Here is a 22,054-nt window from a genome sequence, read left to right as displayed (position 1 = left end):
ATTATAGTGTGGTTTTTAGCCACGGTGGTAACAGCTCAGATGCCAACACTAAAAAACGCTCTACAGTTTTGTAAATGGGGAGATAGAATAAAAATACGTAGACAAAGGTTAAACTGAAGCACCAAAAAGCTGGACTCTGCATACAATGCAACATCACAGAAACAGCGATGCATCTCACCTAAAACAAAAAGTAAATAAATAAATAGCATTTTTTCCTACCTTGTCTTCTCTGGTTTCTGCTTTCCTCATCTTTTTGTCACTTTCTTCCTTTCATCCACTGTCTACCCTCTCTCTGCCCCTTCTATATGGCATCTTCTCTCTTTCTATTCCCGTTCTAGAAACTTTATGCATCCCCCTTCCATTTCTCCCTTCACCCCATTAGTCTGGCATCCATCTTCCTCCCTTCCCTCCTCCAATGGTCTGGCATCTCTCCTCTCCTCTCCTCTTCTTCCCTTCCCTCTCCCATACCCACATGGTCTGGCATTTCACTCTCTCCTCTCCCTTCCCCCCACTTCCATCAGCATCTGCCCCCTTTCTCTCCCTCCAACCCAATTCCATGCAGTATCCTTCCCCCTTATGTCTCTTTCCCTGCAATTCCATCAGCATCTGCCCCTTTCTCTCCCTCCACCACGCTTCCATACCACCCTGACCCCTGTTCTCACCCTTCACCATGATTTCATACCACCCTGACCCCCTTTCTCATCCTTCACCATGATTCCATACCACCCTGACCCCCCTTTGTTACCCTCCACACCCTTTCATACCACCCTGACCCCCTTTGTCACCCTTCACCATGTTTCCACACCACCCTGACCCTTTTCTCACCCTTCACCATGATTCCATACCACCCTGACCCCCCTTTGTCACCCTTCACCATGATTCCATACCACCCTGACCCCCCCTTTGTCACCCTCCACACCCTTCCATACCACCCTGACCCCCTATGTCACCCTTCACCTTGATTCCATACTACCCTGACCCCCATTTTTTACTCTTCAGCATGATTCCAAACCATCCTGACTCCCTTTCTCACCCTCTGCACCCTTCCTTACCACCCTAACACCCCTTTGTCACCCTTCAGCATGATTCCATACCACCCTGATCTCCCTTTGTTACTCTTCAGCATGATTCCATACCACCCTGACTCCCTTTCTTACCCTCCACAACCTTCCATACCACCCTGACCCCCCTTTGTCACCCTTCAGCATAATTCCATACCACCCTGACTCCCTTTTCCACCCTCCACACCCTTCCATGCCACCCTGACCTCCTTTCACCACCCTACTATGCTCCTTTCTTTCTCCATCCCAAAGGTCCCGCGATGACTGCTTCTGCTCCGGATGGAAGTGACGTCAGAGGGGGCTGGGCCGGCAGACGCAGTTAGTTGCGGCAAGATCCCGTGATGACTGCGGCTACCAGTCCACAACCCCCTCCCCCCCCGACGTCACGTACCTTTTCCGGAACAGAGGCGGTAGACGGTGCAGTCATCGTGGGACCTTCGTTCACTTCAGCACGGCTGCCGACTCTGCTCTAAATATGGCAGCCACGCTGAGGTGCCATTTGGAGCAGCGCGGGAGGTTCCGGATCTGGCCGGCTGTTCACCCCCTTGGAGCGTGCACCCGGGGCGGACCGCCCCTCCCACCCCCCCCCCCCTTGGTACACCACTGACCCCCTAAATCCCGCTTTTCTTCTGTGGACAGAAGTTCCTCACCTCCTATTCTATACCGTTCTCCTGGATTTTTGCAGCCCAAGAGTATGGCCGTTCATTTTTTAGCATTAACCCCCCTCTTCTATGAAACTGCACTAGCGTTTTTTAGCGCAGAGAGCTGCGATGAATGGCCCGTGCTGCTCCTGACAATCATTGAGTTCCTATGAGCATCGGGAGCAGCAGCATGGGCCATTCAGTACGGCTCCCTGCACTAGAAACTGCTAGCGTGGTTTGGTAGAAGAGGGGGTAAATCTTAGTTGCCAATTGATTGATCATTCTTCAGATTACCCCTCATGTTATCCACACCCTCTGAGGCAGGGGTAGGGAACTCCGGTCCTCGAGAGCCGTATTCCAGTCGGGTTTTCAGGATTTCCCCAATGAATATGCATTGAAAGCAGTGCATGCACATAGATCTCATGCATTTTCATTGGGGAAATCCTGAAAACCCGACTGGAATACGGCTCTCGAGGACCGGAGTTCCCTACCCCTGCTCTGAGGTGTCTACAGATTGCATTTAAAAATTCCATTAAAATGAATTTACAAACTGAACCAACAAAAACACTGAACACTGGGGGGGGGGGGAAGGGAAGTCAAATTAAATGAAAATTAACTGAAATTTCTAGTCTGTGGCATCGCCAGCACTAGGTAATTGAGTAGCCTTGGCATTGCTCAAGGCCCTATAATATGTCCAGGGAAGGGTAATTCCCTGGCACTCTTGTTCATTTTGAAACATTGGCTTCTAGGATAAACATTTCTTTGGTTTGTGATTATCCTCACTGAAAACACTAACTCCCTCCTTTACAAAGCTGCGCTAGCCTTTTTAGCGTCAGCCGCGGTGGTAACAGATCCCAGACACGGGCAACTCCGGTGCTCAAGGGCCGGAATCCAATCGGGTTTTCAGGATTTCCCCAATGAATATGCATTGAAAGCAGTGCATGCAAATAGAGCTCATGCATATTCATTGGGGAAATTCTGAAAACCCGATTGGATTCCGGCCCTCGAGGACCGGAGTTGCTCATGTCTGGCTCAGACGCTCTTAGGAATTCTATGAGCATCAGAGTTGTTACTGCAGTGGCTGGTGCCAAAAACACAAGCAGAGCTTTGTAAAGGAGAGGGTAAAATGAATGTTTCACCTGAAAATCCATTCTTTATTTCTTGACTTTTTAAACTCCTAATTCAGTGTTATGCAATATCGTTCTAATTGAAATTATTTCATTTTAGAAACCAAGGAACATCGTATTTCAGCCCATCTGGTGGGACAAATACCCAGTCAGTCAAAAGCAGGTAAGGAAACAGGTGGTGTACAAACTAATAAAAATATCGAAAGGGACTCCATATAATACCAATCACACTCAAAAGGGGATTAGGAGAGACAGGAAGAAGATGGGAAAAATAAAGGAGACAGGCTAAAAATGTAACAGCTAGGAAACCAGAACATCTGATATAGCTCTTAACTGGAGAGACACCATACAACCTAGCCATCAGTATGTGACTGCTGGAACAACCAAGTTTTTAGGGCTGATTTATATTTCATAAATGATAACTCACTGCAGATATGTAGCGGAAGATTATTCCAAGTAAATGGTGACAAGAAGTGAAAAGCTCTGGATCTGGTGAATTCAAGTTGTGCACTCTTAAGTCTGGGCAGAACAAGGCAGTGATCATTTCGAGAGCGCAAGACTCAGTTTGGTGAGCGGGTGGCACAGTGGTTAGAGCTCCAGCCTCAGCACCCTGAGGTTGTGGGTTCAAACCCCGCACCGTTCCTTGGGATCCTGGGCTGGTCACTTAATCTTCCACTGCCCCAGACTGTGAGCTCACTGAGACAGATAGGGAGAATGCTTGAGTACCTGTATATAAGCTGCTTTGCATGTGGCTGCAAAACTTTCCCCTTCCCCCTCAATCATGGCATTAAACTGAATTATGGGGTAATTCTATAATAGTGTGACTGATGGGTACACATTCTGTGCAGTAAAGTAGGGACTTACTTCCCTCTATGAAATACTCGTCTAAACAGATATATCCAGCAATTATATAAAGCAGTGTATCGCAGTGAGGAGGAGAGCCACGGATTTTCTACATAGGATTTTTTGTATGTAAGTGGATGAATAAAACAACTCTACTTGTTTCTATGTATATTTATGGAGTTTATATTTCATTGTAAACTACATTGCATGAGTTTTCTTAGGGTTTCTCAATACGCGGTGCGCATACCCCAGGGAGTACTCAGGCCGCTCGTTGGGGAAACGCAGGCTGACCGTCACCCGCCACCGGCCAGTCCACTTTTCCCCGCCTGCCACTGTCCACTGCCCACCACCACTCGCCGCCCACCCACTACATTTAATTACAGCCCCGCTGGTGCCGCAACTATAGGAAGGGAAGGGCCAGGTGCGTGCAGCGATTGCACGTTGCAGTCCCAAAAGCCTTCAATTCTGAAGTCAGAGAGAAGGTCCGGGCCAGCCAAGCAGCTGATTAACCGTTCACCTTAACTGTATCCATGGCATCCTTGTCTGTCTTGGCTGTTTAGATTGTAAGCTCTTTCGAGCAGGGACTGTGCTGCGTGTGTCTGGTAGCACTATAGAAATAATAAGTAGTTCTAGTAGTTCTGGTGATATTTTGCAAAAGGCTCTGCTGAAGGGCAGCTCTGGGTTTACCCGTTCTGCTGCTCTCAGGATTTTATAGATCAAATGAAAGTCAAACAAAGGTGAAATGTCTAGCTTTTTAATATGTCCAAGAGATTATCATATTTTTCATGAAAATATTCAAAATAGTTGCATACAAAACTTCATTGATTAGCCTGATTATTATCACAAGCTATAATTAGAAATATCTTTTATTACCGTGTTGTCTGCTAATATGGCAAGATTATTTTTAACATACACTTTAAAATAATTGAGATAAATAGTATCCCTGGAATCAGTAGCATGGAATCTTGCTACCGTTTGGGATTCCAGAATCGTGCTACTATTTCGGATTCTGGAATCTTGTGACCTGGATTAGCCACTGTTGGAAGCAGGATACTGGGCTAAATGGAGCATTGGCCTGATCCAGTTTGACTCTTCTTATGCTCTTAAAAACAATTGCTTTTTGACAAAAGTAAATCTTTACATTTGTTGGTAAGGATTGAAGACTTAAATAAATATTGTTTAATAGTGGGTGGATTTACTCAATCAAGTACCTACGTGAGCAGAGACTTCCTTTTAATCATATAATTAAGATAACGGTAGCTATTTCAGGATATATTGTCTCTCCTACTCTATGCAAAAATATTTGGTTTCTTTGTGATGAATGCAAAGATTTGTGCAAGTAACCGCATTCTGAGAAGCCCACAAGGGTAGATCAAGACCTACTAAAGAGGTGGCGAGTTCTATATATACTTCCTCTGCCATTCTGCTGCTGTCTCAGGAGTGGGAGGTAGGCAAACTCAGCCTTTTAACCTTTTAATCTCGTTAGTTGCTGGGGAGGGGGGAGGGACTGGAAAACACAACAATAGCTGATCAAGAATCAATCATAAGATGTTGGGTATGGTACATAAATAAATTTTTAAGGCAAACTAAACAAACAGAAAAATAAGTTTTATTGCGTTTTGGATACTTGGATTTACTTAAGAACATAAGAAGCGCCATCTCCGGAACAGACCCTAGGTCTATCAAGTCCGGCGATCCGCACACGCGGAGGCCCCGCCAGGCGTTCCCTGGCATAGTTTTGGTCCCCATATCGCTCCAAGCTTCTCGTAAAGAGAACTGCATCTAGCCTACCCTTACCCATGTCACTTCATGCCACTCATAAGGAGATGTACATCTAACTTACCCTTAAATCCTAGAATATCTTCATCAAGAGACAAGAAAAGACAAGAAAAGATTGCACAAACAAATAAGCTTTTGGATGTGACTTTGTAATGGTTGTTCCATTTCATTCATCCCACTTTATTTTTGTATTATTTTCCTCATAAAATTAATTTTGACTCATTCTTGAGCTAATGATGATGGTTTTTCTCCGCAGTTTTACAGTGGGAGGAAAAAGGCTATTCTGCTATGATCAACAGGCTGACCTACAAAGATGGCAAACTGATCATTGAAACACCAGGGCTCTATTACGTATATTCCCAAGTCAGCTTCTGTATGGATGCCACAAAAACGGCACCGTTTTTCCAGACCATATATTTGAGCAAGCCTCATGGAAATGAACGAATTTTGTTGAGGGGTGTGAATACGCAAAGTTCGCAAGCTTCCCCTGACTGTAGTCTACATTCTATACATCAAGGAGGAGTGTTTGATCTACAGAAGGGCGACATGCTTTTTGTCAACGCGACAGATTCATCTCGCATCAACTACAACACTGGAGCTACATTTTTTGGTATGGTTAGACTTTAAGGCGCTGGTTCTACCAGACTGAAGCTGTGGATGCCAATAGATACATTTGATGTGTCGCTTGCAAAACCTGTTGAAATCAAACACTTCCCATCCAAAGGCTTTTTTTCTTAGACCATAATATTTATATGCGCCGAGATATTTTTATGTCTCATTGCTGGATTTTTTAAATGGTTTTGTATACTTTATATTTATTAACTTGGGTAAAGAATACCCTTAAAACTGAAATAGGAACATTGGAGATGTGTTGTTGCACTTTGTTCTCATTTTAAATAATGTCTGTTGTCTTAAAACCATACAGATGACATGAAAATTTGCATTATATTGACTATATGATGCATATCATCTTTTTTTAATGAAATGGACATTCTAATTGTATAATAAGCTTTTTCAATGGAAAGATTTCTCTTTTTAGTCTGCTTACAAATCTTTTATTCTACGTGCTCTTGATTAAACAGACATTTTGTCTTGTGTTCCTTGGTTTGCTATAAATAATTGAAACTGGCAATCCTTAAAATTACAGACACATTCTTCAGAAAACTCATAGTAACTCTTGAACAGCCAATTAAAATGAAAACACCCCTCCCCCACCTTTATGAAGCCACGTTAAGCTTTTTAATTGTCAGCCGCAGTGGTGCTAGCTCCGACGCTCATAGAATTCCTAGGAGCATCGGAGCTAATACCGCCAAGGCCGGCGATATAAAAGCCTTACTGGCTTCATATAAGGGGTGAGGTAAATTCCAAATTAATTCTGACATAAACCCCCCTTCTTTTACTGAGGTGCGCTAACCAATTAGCGTGCGCTAAACGCTAACATGTCCATAGACTAACATGCATGCGTTAGCATTTAGCGCAGCTGAATCGATTATCATGCGCTAATCGGTTAGCGCACCTTAGGTAGTTTATATACATAACACAGCGATACACTGCAGCCACCTGGAATAGCCCATTAGGCTATCTGAAAATAGTGGTGCTGTTGCTATCAGCCCCTTTTATCAAGCTGCACTAGAGGTTTTTAGGGTGGGTCGGCGCAATAAATGCTCCCATGCTCATATGAGTATCGAAGCATTTACCTCGCTGGCCTGTACTATACACTTCTAGCACTATGGATATGTCACAGACAAGTTGAAGGCGATAGCTATTTTTGGGATCATAGCAACTTAATAAAAATTCAACCCAAACCTATTTATTGACCTAAATAAATTTTAGGATTTCTGGTAAAGCAGAATAAAACCAGTAACTAAGGCTTTTCCAGGGAAAGGGGAAAGGCTGAAAACTTCAGCCACATTTTAGCTGTGTCCGTTACAAGACATGAGTTAAGGAATTTGATGCTTATTTTCTTGAAAGCCTAACTCCCTCCCCTCCCCCCCCCCTTTTATGAAGCAACATTGGGCTTTTTTATCGCCGGACACAGCGGTATGAGCTTTGATGCTCATAGAATTTGTTGGAGCTAATACCGTTGTGACCAATGATTAAAAAAAGCCTAATGTGGCTTCTTAAAAGGGGAGGCCTAACTTATTTTCAGAAAATGACTATATATTGCTGTTTGTATTAATTTTGTACAAAATATTTATAGAACCTAAAACCAATTAAATGTATTTTATGGATGTAAAAATTTGGTTCTTTTCAAACACAATAAAGAATGTATTCAGAAATTATTTGGCACTGATACTTCTACCGCCAATGCCATTCTTGAGTTTTTCTCCTTTACTACTTTCTTTGGTTTCGTCAAGATAAGGAAATTGGGTCATTAAGGCATAGACAGGTGGTGGGTAAGCAGAGTGGGCAGACTTGATGGGCTGTAGCCCTTTTCTGCCGTCATCTTCTTCTATGTTTCTATCAAACTTCCTTTCATTTGAAATGAATGACCCATGTGATTACAACCTCTTCATTCTCCATAGTGTGCTTAGAAGATGGTGAGTGCAGGGTTTTTGGTACAATAAATGTAGTTTTTACAGTTTCAAGTGGATGGAAGTGCCTTTCAGTACAGAAATTTTCTCCCATTAGAACTTTGCAGCCAGTTACAAAGTGAGTAATTGTTTCCAGCTTCCCAAACTATGGGTCAGAACCCAAAATGGGGGGAGGTGTCACAAAACCCATATTTGGGGTCACAACTTGGGTGGCTAGCCATAAGTGAAGAAGAAAGGAAGCCAAAGAAAATCAAAGTTGTAGACAGGGCTGGATTAACGGATAGGCCCAGTAGGCACGTGCCTAGGGCCCGAAATTGTGAGGGGGGCCCACTCACCGTCACCTTTCCAATTTTTATTTTTTTTTTAAATGGCCATGATAAGATCACCCCCCCCCCCCCCGATGACAGCAAGAGGTCAGCCCCCCCCCAGATGACAGCAAGAGCAGTCAGGCCCCCCAATGACACCATAAGCGGTGTCCCCCCCCCCCCCTGACATCGATAGCAAGATCAGCAACGGCAACTGCAAGCGGTGCTCAGCCCAAAGCTCCCCCTCTAATGCAGCTTCCTATTTCCGCCTGGGCAGTTCACATCAGAGGGAAGCTTTGGGCTGAGCACCGCTTGCAGTTGCCGTTGCTGATCTTGCTGTCAATGCTTGGGGGGCCTGATCTTGTTGCCCGCCGGCTGTACAAGTGTTCTTCACTGCACCGTGTCTATGGGATGGAAGCGGGAGCCTCCGCAGCAGGTGAGCGCCATGAAAGGGTAAGCTCTGGGCGCTGGGATGCGTGAAGAGGGAGTTCAGGAGGGTGTTCCTGCAGGTGTTGGGCGCGGTGGGAAGGAGGAAGAGGAGGAGCTGGTGGTGTGACGGATGCCAAAAACTGCAGCCCCTCTGAGGAGTCCGTAGAGGGGGGTGCATGGCCTGGACGCAGTGCGGAAGGAACTGGAGAGGAGGGCAGGCTATAAGCACCCCGAGGGGCTGAGGGGGAGAAGTGGAGGAGCAGAGGTCGGAAACCTTCGGAGGAACAGGAGAAGGTGGTGGTGAGAAGGGTTACAGGCCGAAAACCCTCCATAGAGGAGGAGGAGGAGGGGGGCTCAGAGGGGGAGGGGGGATAGGGTCGAGTGCAGGCTGCAAGTGCTCCAAGGATAGCGTAGCTGGTTTTAAGAAAGGATTGGACGTTCCTGGAGAAAAAGTCCATAGTCTGTTATTAAGAAAGGCATGGGGAAAGCCACTGCTTGCCCTGGATCGGTAGCATGGAATATTGCTACTCTGGGGATTCTAGAATCTTGTTACTCTCTGAGATTCTGGAATTTTGCTACTCCTTGGGGTTTGGCCAGGTACTAGTGACCTGGGATGGCCACCGTGAGAATGGGCTACTGGACTTGATGGATCATTGGTCTGACCCAGTAAGGCTATTCTTATAATCTTGCAGTCGATGCCAGGGGAGGGGGGCTTATCTTGCTCTCGATGCTGGGGGGCCCGATCTTGCTGTCAATGCTGGGGCCCGTCGTCGCCGTTTGGAAAAAAAACAAACTGAAAAAATAAGGTAAGTGGTGACCCACACGAAAGGAAGGAAATGGGCCTGGGGTGGAGGCTCGGAGCGGGAGGGAGAAAGGGGCAATTGGGCAGATGATGGAAGTGTGGAGAAGGGGGCAGGTACTAGACTACCACAGAGGTTTATTTATGAAACTAGGTAGGAAAGGGAGACCTCTACATTACCAGGGATTTCTGTGTGTTGGGGGGGGGGGGGGGAGAGAGGGAGGAAAGGAGGAGGACCTGGAAGCCATTAGTCCATCCCGGAATGTTTTTATTTAGTATGTGGAGTAAGGAAGTAGGTCAAGCTAAGTCATGTTGGGGTTGGGCTTGGCTGGGGGGGGGGGAGGGCAGGGTTGGAAGGATAAAAAGGGTGCAACTAGACACTTGCTCTTCTCAATGCTTCAACACTGCCCCAGATCTGGCATAAAATGTCTCATGCTAAATGCGTGCGAGAACCTTTTTTTTCTTTTTGTGTATGGCTGGGGAGTGCATAATGACCACATTAACAAGCATTAATCATTTCTATAGCGCTATTAGGTGTACACGCAGTGCTGTACACATTATATGGAGGTACTATCTCTGTCCCTAGCAGACTCACAATCTAAGTTTTTTGTACCTGGGGCAATGGAGTGCCAAGCGACCTGCTCAGGGTCAGAAAGAGCCTACAGCGGATGCTTTAGGGCAGTGGTCTCAAACTCAAACCCTTTGCAGGGCCACATTTTGGATTTGTAGGTACTTGGAGGGCCGCAGAAAAAAATAGTTAATGTCTTATTAAAGAAATGACAATTTTGCATGAGATAAAACTCTTCATAGTTTATAAATCTTTCCTTTTGGCCAAGTCTCCAATAATAATATTGTCATTTATAGCTAAAGAGACATATGATCAAGAAACTGTTTTATTTTACTTTTGTGATTATGATAAACATACCGAGGGCCTCAAAATAGTACCTGGCGGGCCGCATATGGCCCCCGGGCTGCGAGTTTGAGACCACTGCTTTAGGGTAAGGGGGTTATAAGTTAAAAGCAACCTCAAAAAGGTGGACTTTTAATCTGGACTTGAAAATTTCCAAGGAAGAGGCTCGATGTACCAACTCAGGCAATATGTTCTGAGCGTACAGTGTAGCAAGAGAGAAGTTAGCAATGGAGTGCCATCGGTGTCATTCTCCTCCACCTGGGAAATAAGCGGCATTAATAGTTCCAAACCTAGAGATATCTTGGTTCAACAAAATATTACATCAACAACAAGATCCAATCCTAATGTTATTTGAATTATTTAAATTATAGGGGGAGAAGACCTCAACAACTGGAAAAAGCAGACTTAAATTTCTGCACTGCTTATATCAACAGTTCCAATTATTATCACTGGTCTTATAAAACCTCCAAAAACTTTTATTCCCAAACCATTTTTTAACTAATTTTTTGGAACTTCTTCTCAAAAATTTATTGTCAAAGAAGGTGCCACAAAAAAGTGATATGACACTTCTCACTGTCCCAACGGGACCCGTTTCATCCATTGTTCAGGCTTCCTCAGGGGTTTTATATTTTTCACAACTGCCAACCCAGTATAAAAAAATGTAGTTGTAGAACTCACTGCAGCCATTTTTCATAGTGGCTCTGCACAGGGCAGGAGCATAGGAAGATTGCTCCTGTCCCAACTCACTGCTGGACTACCAGGGCTTAAGGCAGGCTCAAAGTGGGGTGGGACACAGAGCCATGGACTCAAATATAAACTGAAACCTTCATGTTTTGGCCATTTTGTGACAGGATCTCGGCAAGGCCGAAACTACTGGGGAAATGCCTATCAGGTTAAACAGATGGCACACGGAAGGCAAAGTCCTCAGTGCCTCCCAAACACATAATCAAAAGATACGTCTAAGTCCGTTTTGGGCCTAAGTCGCTAGTCGCCTAAAGTCAGACATGGAAAAAGTCCATTTTCAAAAAAATACGTCCAAAATATTTTTTTTCAAAAATCATCCAACTGTACATCCAGCCGTCTGATCGTCCAGACCATTAAGTCGTCTATCTTTATACCCCATTTTCAACCAAAAATTTGTCCAAGTCAAAAACACCTAGAAAAAGACCTTTTGGGCATGGGCAGGGTCAGCAAAGTGATGGCCTGGACACCCAAACATTGCACCAGAGTAGTGGGGTACCTTAAAGGGCATTGTTGTGAACTTCACAAAAAGGGTGCGACATACACATCTCACAACCTTATAGGTCATGGTGAGCCCCCCAGAACCTACTAGACCACCTGTCTATCACCCCAATATCCCTTGTGGCTGCAGGTGCCACTTATATGGCAGTACATAAGGGTTTCACCATGCATGCAGTGATTAGAGTGGCTTATGGGTCTGGGTCCTCCTCTCCATGGTTCACCAGCCCACCCCCCAGACCACTTAAGCCACCTCTGTGCACTGGCCTTTCCTATGCCAGGCTGCCAGGTGCTGATGCTCTGGAGGCAGATGTGACGTTTTTATTACAAATTTTATGGCGGGAGGGGGGGTGGGGAATCAGTGATCACTGGGGGAGTGTATAGGGGTCTGTACTTTGTCCCTGCAGTGGTTATCTGGTCACTTCAGATACCTTCTTGTGACTTAGACCTGGTTTTAGATGGCCTAAGTCACAACGTCCAAGTTCCATCTAGGCAGTTGTGTAAAACTTTCGGTTATACATGCAGTATGACTAAGTCTAGGACGGTCCACATCCTGCCCAAATCCCGCCCTCATCACTCCTAAAACACCCCTTTTAGATCTGGGTGTACTGCAGCACTGTGAAGGCCTACGTCGTTTTTAGATACATCTAAAACTCGGTTCGATTATCGGCACTTGGACTTGTCTCACTGATTGTCTAAGTGCCGATTTAGGTTGGTTTGTAGATGTATTTCCATTTCGATTATGACTGAGCCCCCTGGAGTCTTCTTTAGTCCAGTAAAAAGTAAAGTTTTATTGGTGAACACAAATCATAGTCAGGATGCAGGAAATGGCACAAGCGGTGCAGTAATAAAGGTACAGGAAGCTCTTGTTAAAATTAAAAAAACAATAAAGTTTGATTTTCACTCCTGAGCCTGGCTCAGAATGCAAATTCACTTCCTACCTCTCTAATAGAGTGCATTAGAGCCTTATTCAAACACACTCTCCCTCTAGCACAGCATAAAAAACACTCAGGAACAAAACAGAGTCCAAGGATTCACCTCCAACTTGAAGGCTTTCCTGTGTCTCAGTCTTTCAAAAAGAACTTCCCAAGAAAAACAGACTCTCTTCTTCTGGCTGTACACAGCCTGCAAAACAAACACTTTCCTTCAAAATTGCAAAAACTTCAAAATAAATCCACTCTTTTTCTTCAGCTTCTGTCAGTCGCTCTGGTCTGGTCTGGCCTTGCCTGAGACAGACTGGCACTCCCAAGCAGGCAGGAAGGTGTGCCTAAACCTCTCCGATGTTGGCCACCCACCCAAAATAACAGGCTGTCCACACTTCCATAGCACAGCATGAGCTTTGGTAGGAAGATTCAGCAGATCAAAATTGAGCACAAAACTTCCAGAGAGAAGGAAAAGGTAAAAAAACATTGTTTCCAAACACAGTCCAAATGCTGGAGCTCTCATGCAGAAACCTTTGCAAAAAAAAAAAAACCCCAAAACAACAAACCAAACCCCACCCAGACTAAACTTTAAAGCTTTGCAGTTAAGAGTCCAGTGTCCACTTCATTGAGGCTCTCCTCATCTGATTTCTTTGTTACAGGGCTAGGTTCTGTGGCTTCCCCTTTTTCCATGTCCCCATCAGATACCTCTACATCAGTGGTCTCAAACCTGTGGCCTGGGGGCCACTTGCGGCCCGCCAGGTACTATTTTGAGGCCTTTGGTATGTTTATCATAATCACAAAAGTAAAATAAAACAGTTTCTTGATTATATGTCTCTTTAGCTATAAATTACAATATTATTATTAAGACTTAGCCATAAGGAAAGTTTTATAAACTATAAAGAGTTTTACCTCAAGCAAAATTGTCATTTCTTTAATAAGACATTAACTATTTTTTTCTGCGGCCCTCCAAGTACCTACAAATCCAAAATGTGGCCCTGCAAAGGGTTTGAGTTTGAGATCACTGCTCTACATGTAGCTTCTCTTTTCTCAGAGGGAAGACTGGCTTCTTTCCTAGCCATGGCATGGCTTTTGGTCTCAGCTGTGCTCTACTTTGTTCTGATGGGGAAGGCTCTTGAGAAGGAATTCTAGATACAATGCTCCTCTCCCCTCTAGCAGAGACAGTCCTACTGTTAAAGGGCTCAGCACCATTAAAGCAAGGCTGAGCTTCTGTTCTTCTTAAAGGCACAGTAACCTGGTTAGGGTTGCCTGCAGGATGTTTCCTAGCCTTAGGAAAATTTAGTTTTAACTTCTGTGTTCCTAGTGGGGCTAACTTGCTCTTCTCCAGGATCTAAGACAGGGCTGGCAGGCTCCTTGTCACAATTTGTTCCAAACATCAAGAGGAGGGACGGGACAGAAAGGGTATCTGCCAGAGGCTTAACCGCAAGTCTTAGAGTACCTGTTGAACTAGGAGGGCAGGTATCGCTTGAAGCGCCACAGGATTTGAGAATGTTGAGGAAATTCTGCCTGTCCTGTGGGACCTGAGTCATACCAAACTCTAGAGCCTTTAAGATTATTATTATTTTTTTTTTAGAAAACAGGGGGTAGGAGTGATTATGCTCTGGGGTATCCTAAATTATTTATGTTGGTGGAGGGTTGTTGGGGATCTCATCTTGGACACCATTCTCTTTTTATATGCCTGAGCACTATTATTGACCTCCTTTTGGCCATGTGCAGGATGGTCTGCAGTTGCCAGGGCTTACTTCACATTTCTCCCAGTTGAGTGGGTGTTCACAGTGGTTGCAAGTGGACCATGGGTGATGGGTCATGTCCCTTGATAACTGCTGGATATGTGGGCAGTGTGGGGGTAGAAAATCAGCTTGGCAATCATGAGCTGTTATTGACCCTCCTGTCTGTGGAGGAGAGACTGCTACTGCTTGGCAGGCGGAGAACATGATGAAGGGTGGACCTTCATTATGTGCTCAGAAGGCGGCAGAGTTGAATGAGGAAGAAGACATGTTGCAGTCAGTGAAAGTACACGATTGGTGCTGACCAATGAAGCTCAAAAGGATCTTGAAGGTTGGTTGAGAGCCGCATGCAGCCCTAAGGGCCATATGTTGGAAACCACTGCCCAAGAAATACTGATCTTGCACTTGATAAGGCGCCTGATATTTTCACTCCTTCTTGAATCAACCAATGCTTGGAAAGGTACGAGTCACTGGGAGTATCAAAAGTATATACTGCATGATACATCTCAAAAGAGCTTCATCAGCTCTCTCAAAACTATCATATCCTGTCAGCTTCAACATGCTGCAAACATTTTGGTGTTCACTTATCTAATGTGGGAGTGTGTGATGCAGTGGTTAGAGCTATAGCCTTGGCACCCTGAGGTTGCGGGTTCGATCCAGCACTGCTCCTTGTGACCCTGGGCAAGTCACTTAATCCCCATTGCCCCATTAGACAGAGTGGGAGCCTGGTGGGACAGTTAGAAAAAAATGCTTGAGTACCTGAATAATTTGTAATCTGCATAGAATTGGTTGATCGCTGGAATAGTCTTCCACTTCAGGTGATCGAGGCAAGCAGCATGCCTGATTTTAAGATGAAATGGGATCGTTACGTGGGATCTCTTCACAGAGAAAAGTAGGGGAGAGTCATTAGGGTGGGCAGACTGGATGGGCCGTGGCCCTTATCTGCCGTCTATTTTTATGTTTCTAATACAAATTATTTAAAAAACCATTAACCTGGGGAAGGTTTTGATTGTGGAATTTAAATGAACACAAAAAAGAATTTGATTTTTTGAAATTGATAAGATATGCCTGACTTTTTTATGCTGATCAGAGTCAGGCCTTTCCTTGTACTTTTCACTCTGGCCATGAGCACGTTTGTTGTTGTTACTATTTAATATATCTCTCTTACTAAAATCTGCTACTGACTTGATCAGAGCATTAAGCAGTTGTAGAATATGATGCACACTTTTTCAAGGTTTGGTTGGATTTCATCAAAAATGGTTGCCTTTTCCAGCCAAGAGAGTGAAAATGGCTTCTGTGAAATTATTGACCACATCTGCACAGGAAAGGAAAGGATGAAAAACCATGTTCCTGCTAATAAGTACCCATTATGACGGTTGTGTGCTTGTAAAGAGACAGGAAGGTAAATTCACCACAATCCTTTTCAGGTATACAAATAATTGTGAAACTGACCTGTTTAAAGCCTTTGCAATGTGCTACCCACACTTCAGAGTAAATGAAACACTCATTTAGAAAAAAAAAACACATTTTCTTCTTTTTTTTTATTTGTCGAAAATGTCAATTAAAAAAACCTGCTCAAAATAAAAATGTTTTAGAAAATTCAAATTTGCACGACAGCAACAGTAAGATGAGAAGCTAAAAACATGAGGCATTTCTATAATTACAGAACAACAGTGAGCTATATACAAGAGAGACTGTAAACAAAGTAAATATGAAATCATTGCTATCCGTTTACAATGGCTTCGTTTCCTTGTAAGCTAAAGTTACCATCTTTGGTCTATAACATTCCAGAGACCCATTTTTTGTGATGTAAAAATTATAATCAGCTAACATCTGAAATCCATTTTCATCGTTTCAGTTAGGGCTCCAAAATCAATAACGTTTTTTGCCATAATACAAAAAATAGGAAATGACCCTTCAGGCCCTAGGTAGCATTTAACATAGAGCAAAGTATATTTCCTTATATGTGTAAGCCTCCAACAAACCAAATGAACTGGGTATTATACATGCAAAAGACATCATAAAATGTTCAATATTTATGATTAGATCAGACCCTCAGTTAGCAGAACCTTTTGTTTTCAACAGATTTATAAACACTGCAGTTGAACAACACATCAGCTTAAAACATTTAGGGGCGGACGTAGCGTTGTGGGCTACTGTTAAGACATGTTTATCCCTTATTAGTAACTAGGTCTCACTACATTAAATGTGATCTGTGCATGAGGTTGTAGCAAAAATACATCTTAAAGGTAGCCAACATTGTTAACTATGCCCTACAGACCCCTATTTACTAGCCAAAATTAATGTACAATAACTGAAAAAACTCTGCATTAACAGTTGAGGGGCCTTTTCAGGTCAATGTACAGAGAAAAACACAAAAATCACTACCATAAGTTAGCTACATTTCTTGAGGTGGCATTGATTGCTCTGCATTATCCGTTGCGTTAACCATTAATACGTGGTAATGACCTCTGAATTAAATATAAGAGACAGTGCCTGCTCGTTCCTGCCCAAAATGTCTTTTTTCCACATCAGTGCCTGGATTCTCTAAGTCGGTGGTCCCCAACCCTTGGTTTTTGGGGTAGCCCTAATGAATATGCATGGGGCAGATCTGCACTCCTATCATTTTCATTACATGCAAATCTCTTTCATGCATATTCATTAGGACTATCCTGAAAACCTGACTGGCTGGTGGTCCTCCAGGACAGGGGGAGGGGACCACTGCTCTAAGTGGCGCTCAAATTTCTATGCGCAAGATTGCACGTTATTCCGAGATGCCCGCGCAACTAAATTGACCTAGCGTCAATAATCGGGCGCTATCAAATCTGCGCCTGCATCTTGCCAAGCGCTATTCTATAACGATCCGCACGCAAGTCTTACAGCATGCTACGCTAAGGGAGGTGCGGCCACTGAAGAAGCCTGGGCAGGTCAGGAGCGTTCTCCAAAGATGCGTGCGGTAGTTCTGAACGCCAGGGATCCGTGCCTAAATGACACACCAAGATTTGCGCCTGGTTTTCAAGTTGGTGTAAATCCTCACCCCTTAAGTTTGGCATGGACATTGGCTCTATGCGCTATTCTATAAAAGGTGCCCAATTCGGTAGGCCGTTTCTGGAATAGCGCTCAGGCCAGATTTTTTTCGGCACAATCTTTTGAGCGCCATTTACTGAATCTAGTCCTAGGTTTAACACCGATATTGGAGTGGCACCACATTAGCACCTATTCTATAAAGGAAAGTACGTGCCTACTTTCCTTTAAAGAATACTAGCTTAACAGGTAAAATACTTGCCTACACCATCCATCAAACTTGCACCTAAAAATTGTTAAAACTTGCACAAAAATGATAGTAGTCTATAATTTCCATACATTAACTGGGCACCCTGACCACACTCTACCCAAACATTGTCCGTGTACATGCCCTACCTTGCAACCAGTGACGCAGTGAGGGTGAGAGACGCCATGGATGGTGGCGCCCCCCTCCCATATCCTCTTTTCCGCTCCCCCTGCTCCTTCCCAGCCCCCTTGCTTCCCTTCCCCCGTACCTCTTTCATTTCCCCAGCGTGAGCAGCATCGCCAATTTGCCGCCCACGTTGGCTCTCCCTCTGACATCACTTCCTAGGTGCGGGACCTGGAAGTGACGTCAGAGGGAGAGCCGAGGCTGGTGTGAGCAGCAGGTTGGAGCTGCTGCGCGCGCCCGTGAAAAGCTAGAGGTACGGAGGGGACAAAGTGAGGGCACGTGTGTGGCGGAAGAGGCGGGGGGGGCCAGTGCCCGCACCCTCCTAACCCCCCCTTATTACGTCACTACTTCCAACTATGCATGACTGCATCTAAGGGCTCCTTTTACAAAGGTGCGTTAGAGCCTTAGCGCGTGGAATAGCACGCGCTAAATTGCCGTGCGCGCTAGACGCTACCACCTCTTTTTAAGCAGGTAGTAATTTTCCGGCTAGCACACGCTAATCCAGTGCGTGCGATAAAAATGCCAGCGCACCTTTGTAAAAGGAACCCTAAATGCCCATTTATAAAATAGCAATTAGGCAAATTTTTAGCATTTACATGCCTAAGTGCACACATACTTGCATTTGCATATATGCCATTATTTGTAATTGTTTGAATTAAAAAAGAAACCCTCTAGAGCAGGGGTCTCAAAGTCCCTCCTTGAGGGCCGCAATCCAGTCGGTTTTTCAAGATTTCCCCAATGAATATGCATGAGATCTATGTGCATGCACTGCTTTCAATGTATATTCATTGGGGAAATCCTGAAAACCCGACTGGATTGTGGCCCTCAAGGAGGGACTTTGAGATCCTTGCTCTAGAGAATCATATATAAACAGAATTCTTTTGTGTGTGTGCGGACCATCAGTTTAGGTGAGATGTACATAATATCACCCTAGCTCATCGTAGGTCCTGATTTAAAAAAAAAAAAAAATAATCTTTCTTTTTCAATACAGGTAGTCCCCAGGTTAAGAACAAGTTATATTTTTAAAGCTGTTCTTAAGTTTGATTTGTACGTAACTCAGAACTTGTAGATTTTAAAGATTCTTGCTGCTTACCTCTGCTCCCAGCTGACAAAAGGGCCAACTGTCCAGTGTTCCCTCTAAGGTACAGCACTGCTCTTAATGTGACCATGCATCACTTCTAAATCTGCTGCAGGAGAAGTGTAGGAGTCTGTGCCACTGGAAATACTGCTCAGTGCAATCAAATGAAGCCGCAACTGCGTTCTTAAGTACAAGTCGTACATAAGTTGGGAGTCTGTAACTTGGGGACTGCCTGTATTAAATTCAAATGTTTAATTTTCAATTCTTCCAGTAGAAATCTCAGTATCAAGTCAGGGAACAAAACAGTTATCTTATAGCCTTCCTAGGAGACAGCTATCTCTAATCACCAGGTAAATGAGGGCATCCATTTTACAGAATTAACCTATAAATATCTTTTATCATTCATTATAAAATATTGATTGCATTATTAATCCTTATTTGCATGATAGGATTTGCAATGCTTGCCTAGATTTCAGTGGATTATTTTTTTTCTTGAGAGGAGCTAAAAAAAACATCAGATAACAGTTTTTATGGGCGATTATTTGCTGATGATATAATACAGTAGATATTAGGAAGCTTTCAGTGCTCCTTTCTGTGGGAGAATTTCACATCTTCCCAGTTCAAAGCTGCTTGTTCTAAACAAGAACCTTACATTTACCGAGTTCCAAGAATACAGCATTCAGTTTTGTAATTGCATAGTAAAAATGCTATGAACAAGCATAGGAGACTGCTCCTCTGGGACAGTAGTTCAGTAAGAGATTTTCAATAGGACTTTGGGTACTACTTTGCACTCTGGCATAGACTACATGAAGGGTTGTTCTATAATCTAGGAGTCCTTGTGCGTGTAAATGTATAGAATGCTAGCACCTATGTGCATAAGTGTGCACTTATCCATGAAAGTGCCAGGAGATGCCTAAGCCCTATTCTGATCTGTCTGGAACAAATGTGTTCTGTCCTATAATTACTGTAGTTCTGTTCTACTGAACCTTTTGTTTTTAGACTGTAAACCGCTGAGATCTACGTGATAGTCCTGGGCAGTATAGCAAGTTTTTAATAAGCCATAAATCATATTCTGTAATGGCTTGCATAATTAAATAGTGCATAAATGCAAAGGGGTATATACCTATGGGCGGAGCTCCCATTTACACATGTAACTTATAGAATACTGTAAATTATGAGCATCCCTGTTATCATATAGGTGCTCACAGTTATGTCAGGTCTTTGGCTAGTGTAACTGAGAGTGCATGCTAATACTGGGTTACATTAGTACTCTGTAATGGAATCTGAGCACGCAAATACTGTTATAGAACGGGATCCTATTGCGTGGCCTCTGAATGTCTTAAATGGAGGTGACCAGTTGTAGAAATGCCCTCAAAATGTCTAATGGTAACTAAAGACCATTAATAGAGAGGTTTCTCTAAACACACACAACAGTGTAAAAAAAATACCTAATAAATACGGTCCTGCCAGCAACTCCTTCAGAAACAATTCCTGAAGGAGCACCAGGCGAGCTGGGAGGAGATCAAGGAAGTTGAAAAAGAGTTGGCCAAATTGAAAGAATCTATACAAAGTGGAGTAGACCTTTATGTTAAGAAATAAATATAAGGAAAAGAACCAATATGGTTTCAAGGAGGTAGCTGACAAAAATATGATCCCTCTTCACAAAAGTTGCAATAAATAGTTAAGAGGTGGGAAACTACAGACTAGTAAGTCTCATCCAAGTGGTGGAAAAAGTCATGGAGATGCTGCTAAAGGAAAGGATAGTGAGCTTTTTACAGCCCAGGGGATTGTAAGACCCAAAGCAATATGGTCTGATTGATGTCTTCAGCTGGGTAACTAGAGAACCAGAGAGAGGGCATGAGCTGGATGTGTTAATACTTGGATTTTAGCAAAGCCTTTGATACTATTCCTTATAGGAGGCTTATAAACAAACTGACTGGTCTGCTGGTGGGTCCAAGGATAATTAATTGGTTTAATTGCAGTAAAAATTGGTTGACTGATAGAGTATAATGGTAAACACACAACACAAAAGGGTGAAAAATAGTGCACTTCAGGGTTTGGTACTGGGCTTATTATGCTCAATCTCTTTGTGAATGATGTTACCAAAGGGTTAGAAGGAATGTTTTGCCTTTTTGCTGTTGACTCAAAGATCTGTAACAGAGTGGACACTCCAAAGGGAGTATACCAAATGAGAAGTGATGTAAAAAAATTAGAAGACTAGTCAAATAATTTAGCAGTTAATCTTTAACGCAAAGTGCATAATAATGCATTTGGGGTGCAGAAACAAAGGGGACTCCATGCTGTTGTGAACAGGAGAGACACCTTGGGGTGATTAGTGTCTGAGGATCTAGAGGAGATGAAACAATGTGACAAGGCAGTTGTCAAAGCTAGAAGCCAGAAAGATGCTAGGGTGTGTAGAGAGGGCAAAGCCAACAAGGAGGATGTTATAATGTCCCTCTACAGTCACAGTAAGACTTCATTTGGAGAACAGTGTTTAGTTTTGGAGACTGTATCTTGCTAAGGACATAAAGACGCTAGAGTGGTACAAAGGAAAGCAACCAAAAGAGTAAGCAATCTCTATCATAATGCAAATGAGGAAGCTAGAGGTCCTACGTATATATACTCTAGAGGAGAGGAGGGCCAGAGGCGATATAACCTAGATGTTTAAATATTTGAAATTAGTACAGAACAAATAAGACTTTTTTTTTTTTTAAATGAGGGGAAGCTGTAGGACTAGAGGACATGATATGAAGTTACCTCCTCAGGAAATATTTTTTGATAGAAAAAGTAGTGGATACTTGGAATGACCTCCTTCAGGAGGTGAAGGCGGCAAAAACAGTACTATAATTCATAAAGGAGTGGGATAAACATAGTGGATCCCCTAAAGATCAAGAGGATGGAAACCAAGAATAGGACACCTCAACTCAAAAGAGCTGTGAAATTGACTGTTGTGCTTATTCTAAGAAACCACGGGGGAAGTAACCTGCACTGTGCGACAGGTGCTGCTCTTGCGATCCTACTGGTCAGACTGGATGGATCTTATCAGCCTTCAACTGCTGTTTCTACGTTTTCATGGATAGCAATGCTCATTAATTGGAGTTCCAATTAATAACGTGAGAAAAACCTCGAGGAAGGGGGGGTGTGGCCTAGTGGTTAGAGCTGCTGCCTCAACACCCTGAGGTTGCGC

The sequence above is a fragment of the Geotrypetes seraphini genome, chromosome 5 (genome assembly GCF_902459505.1).
Source record: "Geotrypetes seraphini chromosome 5, aGeoSer1.1, whole genome shotgun sequence".
NCBI lineage: Eukaryota > Metazoa > Chordata > Amphibia > Gymnophiona > Dermophiidae > Geotrypetes > Geotrypetes seraphini.
This window is presented reverse-complemented; position numbering follows the sequence as displayed.